The sequence below is a fragment of the Aythya marila genome, assembly GCF_965140915.1.
Source record: "Aythya marila genome assembly, chromosome: 4".
In the NCBI taxonomy this organism is placed as follows: Eukaryota; Metazoa; Chordata; class Aves; order Anseriformes; family Anatidae; genus Aythya; species Aythya marila.
Window position 1 is genome coordinate 23773095 of NC_139045.1, and position 8003 is coordinate 23781097.

The 8003-nt window shown below is 41.3% G+C and overlaps 1 protein-coding gene across 1 annotated transcript in view; it reads right to left on the reverse strand.

Annotated features, from left to right (window-relative positions):
* The window catches only part of WDR17 (WD repeat domain 17), a 58659-nt gene extending 54769 nt beyond the window's left edge, over nt 1–3890 (reverse strand). The window contains exon 1 of the mRNA XM_082759950.1: nt 3849–3890. The gene's annotated coding sequence lies outside the window, so the exon portion shown is untranslated. The remainder of the gene's footprint in view (nt 1–3848) is intronic.
* Between the last annotated feature and the right edge of the window lie 4113 nt (nt 3891–8003).

Below are 8003 nucleotides of genomic sequence, written 5' to 3' on the forward strand. Positions count from 1 at the left end.
CAATATGCTAAAATAAATCCTAAAATAAGTGTTTACAGTAAGGTTGTGCAATAAGCAATTACAGGATAACAACACAGCTAACCTGTCAGTGATCCTACGTCCCACGAGGTCATTTAGCAATTAGGTTTCCCCCTACTCATCCCAAGCTACGGATGGTACAAACGTAAGCAGGGCTCTAATCAGTTGAACTTCCTTCCTCCTCCCCCTCCCCGTTTGCTCTTTCCCAACAAGCTGTATGGATTTATCAGGACAAGATGACAAACAGGATGACCAGGCCACCCCACAGGGATCAGAATAAGCTGTTAGTAACACATATGCAACAGCACCATCATCACCAGATTCGCAATGGGGTGGAACTTTACAACAACCTTCCTGTAAGGGTGCAAGGACAAAGTCTTAGCTTCTTTTAAGACTAAGCTTTATCAGTTTATGAAGATTAAGCTCTAGCTGCCAACAATAGAAACAATTTGATCATGTATCTTCCTAATTGGATCTTGAAAAACAAATCCAATGAAACTTTTGGTTGCCTTTTTTTTTTTTTTTTTTTTTTTTTTTACTTTTTCCTTTTAAGTAGATAACTTTAACGCCTGTTAAGAAAAAAATATAAACGGGTATGTACGCAGTATCACAGTTACTATTGCTCAATAAATGCCTCCATTCAAATTCAGTGAAGAGCACATACAACTTAAGAAATGGGAAATGTATATATCTCTTTAAGTTTCTTAGAAAAAACACAAAAAGGGCACACCACTTATGTGTTGAGAAAAGCTATAACCTTACTTTATAACCTAAAACTAATTTTATACTGAATTATTTGTCTCAGTTACATAATCACTGCACATGTACTAAATTTGGACATATGCAAAGCTAAGTACCCATTTGTTTACCAGCAGACAGCACAGCAAGAAAGACACTACCTGTATTTGTTGTATCATGTCCATAGGATGTGTCTACCTAGAATGCAAGTCATTCCATTCTAACATGTTTTTCAAAGAAAAAAGTTTAGACAGTGATAGTACAAGTCTCTGGAGTGATAATGATCACATCTGTAAGAAAATATATTAATAATAACTTTTAAAAATGTATTTTTCTGATTTGGATGTTAAGATAATGGCACTTGCTATTTAGTATCTGCCATAGAAATGATATTTAAATATAAATTAGAAATAAAAGGTTTCCTCAGAATATTTATCTCAACACGCCAAGAACTTTACTTCGCAAAAAACAATTTTCAGCATCTGAAGAAAAAATACATAACTTACAAGTAGGACAAAATTTATGAAAAAATAGAGAAATAATTCTGTCTGTGAAGCTCAAAGCAAGTATTTAAAATCCCTTAGAGCTTGGTCGTGTCCCTGTGCTATTCATCATCTCTCTGTAGTCATTAACAGATTTTGGTGAGCCAAGAAGTTGAATAGAAAAAGTGTGGATGGCATCCAGCTGTCTGTGATCAAACTGTACTCTCTTGCCTATCTGCCAATGCTAACTGACAAAGCTAGGTAAAGCTGGACACAGGCAAGACCAAGATGTTTTTTCCGTGAAAACAGCTCAATGCTGGATTATGTTTGTCTCCAAGATAATGTTCTAAAACACAATTTTTACAGGGCAGTTTGCAGATTTAACAGTTCTGTTCAGACATTTGAAGGGGCCACATGTGCCCTACCAACCACAGAAGCAAGAAGACCCAAAGGAAGCACTGTCACCAGAAAACCCTTTACCTGCAACAAGACCACACTCCATTCTCTAGAAATCTGAAGGGGATACAACCACCTGCATGTTCAGAACTAGCAAGTTAAGTACAGAAAACATTCTGTAGTTAGTAACAAACAATTACAGAGCCCTGTTCAACGCTAACCTCCCACTTGAGTAAGTCTTAGTTTTATATTCTGGCATATCAACTTATTTATGAAATTTATCTCTGGAATCTGATTGATCCTCTCTCATTCCAACATCAGCAGTCTCCCAATACAGCTGTTTTCAGATAATTGGTAGCAACTAGAACAGAAATTTTAGAGAATGAAAACTGTAGCATTAATTAGTGTTCTTACATCTTGTTTTGTCTACATGAAGAAAACAAAACAAAACAACAACTCTAACAACAACAAAATAATTCTTTAACCAGATTGCAAAAGAAAAAACAGAAAAGTCTAAACCAGAGTTTAGGGTTCAGGATATCAGCAAGCTAGGAAGTTTACGTCTCATTAAAAAGCTACTGGATAAGAGGCAAAAACCATGTTGTGCAATTGGAGCAAGTAAAGTAAACAACCATACCCAAGACAGAAACAAAACTTAAGATTTTTGAACATAAATCAAAAGTATGCAATGAATTCCATTCACTAAATGCTGCAGGTAGAGATTGATTTCAAGAGACCATCAAATTGCCACACACAGCAGCAAAAACAACTTCTCCAATCTGTGCCAGAACAGGATAAGGAATAAACAGCCCCAATGGATTCAGCCAGGGTGTAGTTATTATAGTACTTAAATGGGGAAAAAATACCGTACAAAGCTTCTCTCTTTCTCCAGTGCCCAGAGCACAGCTCAGCTGCTACCATAAGTAACTCCTATCCTGAATGACACTCTATGTCACTGAAGTACCTATATCCTACTGGTGAATCCTCAGCACTTATAACCAGTTGCTGTAATTTCAATGTATTGATGCCCACATCTCTTTGTTTACTGCATATAAAAAAAAAAGAAGCAAAACAGCAAAATATAAGTTATGCCGTATCTTCACCAGGATTTGCGGCAGTATTGTCCACGTCAATTCTGACTTAAGGACTGCAGGAAGAAGAAATATTTCCCTACACTATCTCCTATTAGTGCCGTTGAAAATAAATACTGGCCCACAGAGTTAAATAGTTCACTAGAAAATGAGGACTTATGCTCTTCCTATGGGAAAATTTTCCTTATAGCAAAGGGCTAAATTACAGTTATATCACTGCGTTTTGGCTCCCTTAAATAGCCAGAGCTGCCCAGTGACTCCCAGATTTGCTGCAACAGAGTGCAAAGGATGACACTGGTTGAAACAAAGAGATGAAAGAAAATAATAGATACCTTGTGAGGGAGAGTAATTAATACAAGCTCTACACTTCTAGTAGAGATTTAAACCCTAGAACGAATCAGAGGCATAATGGACTCTCTACCACATGTTTTTGAAATACTGAGTGTATGTCCATCAAAGATATTCCTGAAACAGCCAGTTTGGGTGACAAAAACAAAATTTCAGCTATACATGTTTTACATCATGGTGTGGTTAAAATAATTAAGAGCACTATGCCCCTTATTGGTTTTGAAATCCAGGACCATGACCTTTACTACAGCACCCCAAGCAACCGAAGAACTCTCCCAGCCTTGAATGTCACTCACACCTGCTGCTTTCAAGCCTTCCAAAGCAGATCGGTACTCCATAAAACAACAGCCCTAAGACATCAGAGGAACTATTTAATAGGAAGCAGCTTTAAATATTTACTTTGTGATTTGCAGAGCCTGCTTCAGCTGGCCTTCGTGAGCTTTGCTTGCTTAGCGCATGCCTTGCTTTTGCACTTGGAGAATTTTTTAATTCTCCGTGCTTGTTTCTGCCCCCAATCCAGATCCGTCCCTCCCAGCCAAAGGAAGCAGGGCGAACCCCAGAGCTCTCCCTCCTTCCCTCCGGGGGCAGGACGAGCAGCTCCAGCCTTTTTACCCCTTCCAAAGACCGCTCCCCCTTGGTTTCCGCGACTTTAAGCGTCCGTTTCCACGCAACCACACCCGCGGAGACAACGCACGCAGCAGCAGGGCGCCCCGAACCCCAGCACAACCCCTGGCTCCCCCCGACAGCCCCCCGGTGCCCGCGGCCCGGCCCTCACCTGCCCGCCCGCAGCCCCACCGCCAGCGCCGCCGCCGCACAGGGGCGCCCCAGCCCCGTCGCCTCGGCAACCCGGGCGGCCCGCCCCCGCCGCGCGCCGATTGGAGCCGTTAACGGCAGGCAGCGGGGAGGGCAGGTGACGGTTGCCCGCTGCTCTGTCATGGCAGCGCCACCGGCGGCGGCTCGGAGGGGTTGGGAGTGCGCCAGGGATCGGCAGCATCCCCGAGGGGCGCTGGCCGCGCAGCCCACCGGGCGTCCGGTGGAGGCTAAGGGGGTGGTTGTGCGCTCAGCCCTCATTTTCAAAACTTCCCGTTGTTAAAAATTTCCAGTTAAAAGGTATTTACGCAGCCCCAGTCTGATCATAGAAAAAGTTAAGCATTTTAAGATGACATGAATCCCGAGCCATTTAGCTGTATCAGTGCCTCATTTGTAGAGCCCACGTTACACACAGATTAATCCCATCAGCAACAAGTCATGACATCCACTCTGCTGGGCCTAATGCCACCTACCTGGAGCTATCAGGTACTTCTTGTGGGCTTTCAGTCCACAGGTGTTTACTGGACAACAGCGCTCATTTATAAAATCACAGAACCATTAAGGTTGGAAAAGACCTCCCAAGATCATCTGGTCCAACCATCCCCCTACCACCAACGTCACCCACTAAACCATGTCTCTAAGGCCCCTGTCTAACCTTTCCTTAAACATCGCTAGGGACGGTGACTCCGCCACCTCACTTGGCAACCTGTTCTAATGCCTGACTGCTCTTTCTAAGAAGAAATGTTTCTGATTTCCAACCTGAACCTCCCCTGGAAGAACCCAAGGCCATCCTCTCTAGTCCTATGACTAGTTAGTTACCTGTGAGAAGAGGCTGACCCCCAGTTCCCCACACCTTCCTTTCAGGTAGTTGTAGAGAACAACAAGGTTTCCCCTGAGCCTCCTCTTCAGACTAAACAACCCCAGCTCCCTCAGATGCTCCTCATGGGACTTGCATTCCAGGCCTCTCACCAGCTTTGTAGCCCTGTTCAGTTATGTCCCTTCCCATCTACCTGTTTTCCTTTTCTACTTCTTTCTTCCTCTAGTTGTTTGTGCAGGTGGATGGTGACTTGCATTGGGAAACTTTATTTGTTTACTGAACAGCTGCTTCTCCTTGGATTATTTTTTAGTCAGAATGGTTTCCTGATTCAACTCATTGTGTCACCAGTGCTGTTATTTATGTCAATGCAATACAAATAGTGGGGGTATAGCCTACAAATTGTGGAAATACAACTCCAAAGACAGTTCTCGATTTCTTTAATTAAAACTACCTCAACATCCTGCAGTTGGAGTCCATTCAGGTAGTGTTCAAATAAGAAAAAACTGTCTACTTTTTCTGTTCTCTGGATAAAAAGGATCCATTGCCTGAGGAGATGGGTGCTGTCTGCTGTCCTACTGTGTAACTCCTGACACTTCCTATACAAATATATATATATATATTTAGCAGAAGAAATTGAGAGGAAGTAGATAGAATCTCGTTTTATATATGGTTTACTGGATGGAAAGCATACAGCTCCAACACACACCACCTGACAGAGAAATTTTTTGCTGTAATTGCTTCCTTCCTACAAAGTCTGTTATGCTGTGTTTTATTTTATTTAGCTAGAAAAATAATGCAATTTTTTGCTAAGTGCCAAGAGTTGTGATTAATCTCAGCATACGTACAGACTCCTTTATGCAAGGTGTCTCTCTACTGCACTACTAAGGACAAATCCAAATCCACTTCTCTGTGACTTCAAGATCACAAGAGGTATCGTGGTGAAATGTGCTGGTTTATTTGCCATCTACTTCTGTCACACAAAATCTTATCTGGGGCTTTAGTTATAGTTACCAGAACCTTAGGTTTTTACAGAAACGTGTCTTGCTCTTTCTCCATCACTGAAAGCCAAACTAGTTGTTTCTTTTTCTTACCAGAGTTAAATAGTTTCTCCTTTACTTGCTTTATAAAATCAAGATAGAAAGCATTTATCCCAGATGTGAATCATTCAATAAAACGAGTAGAAAAGGAACTTTAGATTGGGTCCAAAATGGAGTTTCAGTTTCTACCATGCGTAGAATCAATGAGTATTTAAACTTTGCTGACTTTTGTTTTATTCCTATGATGTGACTGACCTCTGGTGGGAGTCAGCAAATACAAATTTATTTTAATTTTTCAATAGGAATGTTTTATTTCCACTAGTCATCCTGTGCTATCATTATCCTGCTGCCTGGCAGTGATCGTGTGGATTTTTATCTCATGTTAGCTATTGAACTGCTTTCAGCAAAGGGTTCCATGTAGCAATCAGGCTGCTGATGGTTTTTCTCCATTCTTGCTGAGAAGTGCTTACAGAATGGTGTCAAAAAAGAAAATACATGAAAGAAGTTTTGTTCCTTACATTTAGTTCATGTATTTGTTTTGTTACATGCATACAGTCCCTGCTATGTCAAAAATCAATAGCTTTTAATAATCCAGAATGAACTCCTTGGGAGGAGCTGCCACCTTGGTAGGACTGTTGAAGCTGTCACTTGGTAGTTACAGCATTATGTTTGCCTAGAATTAATTTCTGGAAGTAGAATATTTGTCACAGAATCCAACATTTGCAAATGAGATCAGACAAAATCAGGAAGTCCCACTTGCCCATAATGACTTGTACTAGCTAGATTTTGAACGCAGAGATCCTGCATGACCTAGGGAAGTGAATAATGACAGATTCTTTCTGGCTGATGGTTAGCAATATTTTTCAAAAAGCAGCATTTTTAACAACCCAGAGTGCTCACTACTTCGACCCGGCTGGCGGGGAGGCCCTAGCTCCAAAATCTCGCACTGGGGTGAGATTCATTCGGACACTGGAGCACTTACCCGCACTTGCCTATGGGTATCTAACCTGCTGTTGCAGCCAGTGTCTCACAGGAGTCCCCCAAGATCTTTCAGTCTCTCAGAGCACCCCGGTTTGCTGGAGGCCAGATCTCCTCAAGCTTGTGTTGTGGTGCAGGTGCCCTCAGCTGCAAGATAAACTCAGCCAGCTCATTGAGAGGAGCCTGCAGGCAGCCTCTGCTTGGGACTTGGCAGTTACAGCACGTGCCTTTATCTATTTATCTATCTTTATCCTTGCCATTATCTAAAACCACAGCAGGAAGTCTTCATGTGAACATCTTTTCTGTTTGGCAGTGGAAATAATTAATAGAGTTGTTTTCTTGTAAGAAAATACTATAGTGACTCAAATGACCACCATGGGGATACCTTTTCCACAGACAGGGTCTGCACAGTGTGCTGCTTTCTGCTCAGAGGCCTATTTGATGCTGCTCAGCTTGGGATTCCTGGCATCTGAAGGAAGGTAAGTTTAACTATACTATTCTCTCTCTTTCTCTCTCTCTCTTTTTTTTTTTTTTTTTTTTTTTTTGTTAACTCTAATAAATAGCCTTTTAAATAATGCTGTTCACTGCCTTGGTGCACCTCTTACTGGGATAACAACTAACCAGAATCTCCTGGTGCAAAACACCTCCCTTTCTGCTATATTTTTCCCTTCTTTTTTTTTTTTTTCTTTTTTTTTTTTTTTTTTTTCCACAGCCTACTGTGAAAAAATAACTTTAAGGGCACGTTGATGGTAGTTTAAACAAATATTTAAGAATCCAAAAAGCGCCAAGGCATATTTTGTTCCCTTCTCTGGGTATTATTGGTTTGGCAGGATTCCTTCAAGGCAGAAAGAGCAAAGGTCTGGAAAATGCAATTATGTGTTTCTCCTTTCTAAATAGACCAGAATAGATACAGTGCTAGAGGACTACTGAGGACAGGGAAATGGCTAAGGCTTGTAAAGCCAGAGTACAATCATTGCAACCCAAATTAGTTCAGAATTAGGACTCTAAAAATGCAGAAATAATCTGTTGCCCATCCAAAGCCCTAGCTTCATCTTCTGTGATCAAAAATGCAGCACTTATTTTGTCCAGGCTTTTTAAAATTTTAATATTCTAACTCTTTAATATTTTAAGTCACAAATAGTTGCTTTATAGCACAATCTCAGCTTTTGTTTACATGTAGGAACCATGTTGGAAGGCATTACAACACAGAGGAAACGATCCTGATGTCTATGCTGACCCTGCTAAGCCTCCCTAGCTAGTGCCCATTCTTAGACTGAGTGGCCACAGA